We start from the raw sequence: 4782 nt of genomic DNA on the forward strand, positions 1-4782 counted from the left end.
AAATAAGATGAGGATAAACAAGGAATATTTAAATAAGGTAGTGTCGAGAGCCATATTGGATTTTTTTTGTGACGTCACAAAAACGAATGTATCGAAAATTTATATGCGAATGGCAGAAATTTCAAAGAAAAACATATTTTAGAACGAAAATGAATTCCAATTACATTTTGATTGTGTTGTAAGACCTCTATTTCACTATGTTATGAAATTTTTTGGTCCTTTGAAGATTGCATTATGTTTTTTTCTCATTTTAATAATGAACGCAATGTCATCTTGAAGCTAAAACGTTCAAAAACGAAGATAAAATCTACTTTTAAAATGTCTAGCTGGTAGTTTTTGAGTGTTCAACTGATTGTCATGATTTTTATCCAATCGGTTTACCATATTCAATTCTTATGTAGAACAATTAACATCAATTGATTATTGTTATCTCGATTTACTAAAATGCGAATAAATAATTGTGGTTTTATATAAAAGTTTGTTTTTTGATAACTTTTTGTAATAAGGATCTTAAACTGCACTGACTTGATCATTTTCATGGAAGACTTTGAACTAATTTTCAAGTTTTGCAAATTTGAGTAAGGAAAATCCACTATTTTTTCGAACTTCGATGGTCTATTTCATACAAAAATTACTCGAAAATCCATCTTTTTTCGTGCAAATCTTGAAGAGCAAGAATCCTTCTAGAATAACAGGTATTAAAAGTGGAACATTTCCAGCAAATTCTTCAAATTATCAACGAAAAAGGCCAATTTCCTAGTAAATTAACAGATTTTTTGTGATTGTGACGTCGCAGTGTGTACTAATACTAAAGCAGGGCAGCCTCGACACTACCTTCTTTAAATATTCCTTGGAGGATAAAATAATTATAATAAGTTAAATAAATAATCTGAATAAAATGAAAATACCCGAATAGAAAAACATCGTGAAAAAACCATGAATTCCATTTTCACAGTACCATGGATTTTATGATTGGCACTATGAATAACATCTTACACAAAACCTTGAATACATTGTCAAATTCATCTTTTTCAACACTAATATTCATGGTTTTGGCAAAATTTACCATGAAAAAAGGGGGTTGTTAAGCAACTTAACAATGAAAAAATCAACATTTTTCCATACATTTTAGAACACGAAATTATTAAGTTTATGGTCATTTCAGCTTCCAATTTTATTCAAAGAAACTATGAAGTTAATGGTTTTCCATTGAATTTTTATTGTTTTGACGATGATGAACTTCAATGTTTATTCATATTAAGTACAAACTCCCGTTACCGTGAAATTTCATGGTTCATGGAATTTATTTTTATTTTCTTTTCAAAGAATATATGTAACAAAAGAAGTAGCTATTTGTATTTGCTTTCAAATTATTTATTTATTTTTAAATGTTTTCAATATGCTTACATATGTATATTATACATACAAATACAAGTATACTCACTTTATTACTTAATTATTTATTCACTATTTTCTCTACCTGCCGGCAGCCCGGTAATCTTCCTCCTGTTTTAGTCCCAGGCCTTGTTCAGCGTTGAGCGAATATACTTTATGCTCCAGAACTCCGAACCTCTTAAGCGGCGAACCTCCATTTTCTGGAAAGACTTTCGATTACTACTATTACTACTATTTATGTTCATTAAAAATACTCACCATGTCTACCAATGTATGGGCCATCGTCTTCCGTCCAAATTTCGGTTGTAAAATTTCCGCTTCAACCCAAAACTTGTACATGCAGATATTCTGCGATTTAATCTGGAAAAAACTCCTCCAAATCGTCCGGCAAAATGGCGCGCGTCGTATGAAAATTTGTATCTCCACGAAAAATTATGAATATGTAAAAGGAGTAGAAATTTACCAATGTTCGTATGGTTTGGATTTAAAATTTACCATGAAAAACCTTGTTACATTGAATATTACATGATATTCATGATCTTAAGCGGTTCATAAATACTGAGATTTTACGATGAAATTAATTGTTAAATTGAATATCAATGTTCGGTCATATTATTATTATGATCATTCCTATTCGGGTAATCATTGGCACCCCTAGTCGATATGGAGTAAGCGAATTGAGCAACCCTTCGATTGACAGGAGCCGTCGTTAATAGGCGTTATACGGAGAGATATTCATACTTAGAGGAGCATGTGAGATAGGGAAAACGAACGCGAGTGGAATGAAGAATGAAGTCAGTTTAAAAACGAATTTCGCGAAGAAAGGTTCCGTTTGTGACTGCCAGCAAATCGAAGCTAATGAAAAAATATTCGGTCGGCAGTGTTGCCACATCAAAATCTGTACCGCTCATCGAAAAAATCTTTTTCATCTGTACCGATAACTCAAAAATCTGTACCAAAATCTGTACCGAAGGAAACAAAGTTCTGCATTCAATGATTGAATGACATTCAATGAATGAAGGTATTGATTCCTATTTTTTACCTTAAAATAGATAGATACTTTATTGCACATAGTACAGTTTTTTAGCTTAACACTTTTTGTGAAACTCATTCAATCATTTTCATTTTCTCTCTTTGAAAAACTGACATTATTAAATTTTTTTCATAAAAAAAACACATGTTATGCATAATTTTATTGAAACAATTTTTGAGCGTCATATTTACATAATACGACAATTTTCGATCCGCCGTTTAATCTTAAATAATTTTTCCTTCAAAGGATAGTGTCGAATGTGTCAACACTCAGACGATTACGAACTTTGGTTTTATTAGCATTTACAAGTGGGGGATTATATAATCAGATATTTATTTGTAGCAAATTTAGAAATCTAATTATTCCATCGTGTGCTTTCCAGTAAGGAACTCTCATCGTCAGAATAAAAAAGGCTAACTTTTGACTTATTTTCTAAGAGCAAACGCACCAACACGGGAGTATACGCGGCCCGATTTTGCTCATTTCAGCGGACCGATTTTGGTATACACACTCTTTCGCGCACCGGGCGGAAGCATTATATTTTTAAATTGTGCAGTACACCGAGAAATTTTTTGCAGAAAATCTTAAATTTAATTTATACTGATCGAGTAAATTGTTAGAGTCGATAGTTTTTTCGCTTTAATTTCGATTATTATCATTATTATTAATAATTATTATAATGCATGGTGATTGATGGCGGTTATTCGACGGGTTGACTGCAATCCGTTACATGACGTCAAAGTTGACATGCTGGTTGAACATGTCATACAGCAGCCACAGGTCCAAGCAGCTTCGAGCGACCAGCAACCGGGTCCGGTGGCGGATGCAGCAAGAACTTCTGCACAGTAACAGCCGGAATCATCCGAAAGTCAGCGGAACTTGCGCGAAATATGCCAGCTGCTGTGAAGTTCCACCATCAAGCAGGAGCCGCCGCTGGTCCCAAGACTTCGGCCTCAGTGAGTCGGAACCGTTTGCCCTGGTGCAGCGCAGCGAGGAGGATTGTATGCGCCATTGCCTCGGTCAAACCTATCTGCTAAAGATACTGCTTATAGACCTAGCAACAGTTTCAGCGAATTGACGACCGATGAGTGCAAAACGTTACTCATACGGTCTCTGTCAGAAACAGATAAAGTGGTGGAACGACTAAATACCGGATTGTGAATCTTCGCCACCGGCCCGTGTTAGATTATTCGAATCGTATCTATTCTAAAAAAAGAAACACTTCGAGTCAAGCTACATTTTAACATGTAATCAACAATAAAAATAAACATTTCTATCAATTTTTTGATTATTTATTCATACGATAACACACCATTTTTATTCTAAAAGTTTTCGTCTATAAATTGAAGCTTTTTTCTCTTGACACTTCTATTTGTAATTCATTGCTGCAGCTAACGTAGTGCCAATGCTGGGAGGTTTCCGTGTTATTGAATCTGTAAAAAAGGAAGAATGAATAGGTGTTTTGCTTTGCTTTTTGTCGTGTTCGGCGGGATTCATCCCTTCAGCTGCTTCCATTCTTTTTTTTTTAGATTGCACCTTTTCTTTAATTTTCCACTACTTTTAGTTTTTCACGTCTTTTACTAATGACTTCTTTCTTCAAACTGATTTTTTTTTTGCTCTCCCTTTTTTTTACCGAAACGGAAATTATACCACAACTCTCTCGCTCATGCATTTTCTCTCATAAACCATTTATACCACTTCTCTAATTTGCTACAAGGGTTCGGTTCAATTTCTAAATCTGGGAATACACACTCCACAAATATTAAGCCCTAAATATTTTCTCTTTAGCACTATATCACTTCCTACAATATTCCTCTCCCCTACTCTTTGCCGTTTATTTTTTTTTTAACTTATTTTTTATTTTTTTTTAATTTTTGACATTTTGGCTCACTAGCGTTTATAAATTCCACAAAATATGATTATCTAATTTGAATAGGACTTGTTAAGAAAATGGTGTATGGTATTCTTGTGAACAAGTAATTGTTAATAATCTATACCTTTTTTAAATTTATGTTTATTGGAAAGCGAATTCTTTCTGAATATTGACTTCATCACAACATTCATCTTTATCTTTATCTTTATCTTTATTGGAGGGGAAAAAGCCCATATGAAATTCATTATTATCCTATATTATAAAGAATCATCTTTCTGAAATCTCTCAAAGTTTTGAGTGTGCTTTCTTTTAACATATTATCTTATTAGATATTCGACGTGAATAATTATACTTTCTATTTTTTTTATGTATTTTTGTACATTTTATTTTGTTTGGGCCCATAGTTTCTCAACATGAATTATTTATTCGTTTTTATTTTGCGCCCATAGTGATGTGTATTAATTTTATTCGTTTCCGCATT

The sequence above is a fragment of the Uranotaenia lowii genome, chromosome 3 (assembly GCF_029784155.1).
Source record: "Uranotaenia lowii strain MFRU-FL chromosome 3, ASM2978415v1, whole genome shotgun sequence".
NCBI classification, from domain to species: Eukaryota; Metazoa; Arthropoda; class Insecta; order Diptera; family Culicidae; genus Uranotaenia; species Uranotaenia lowii.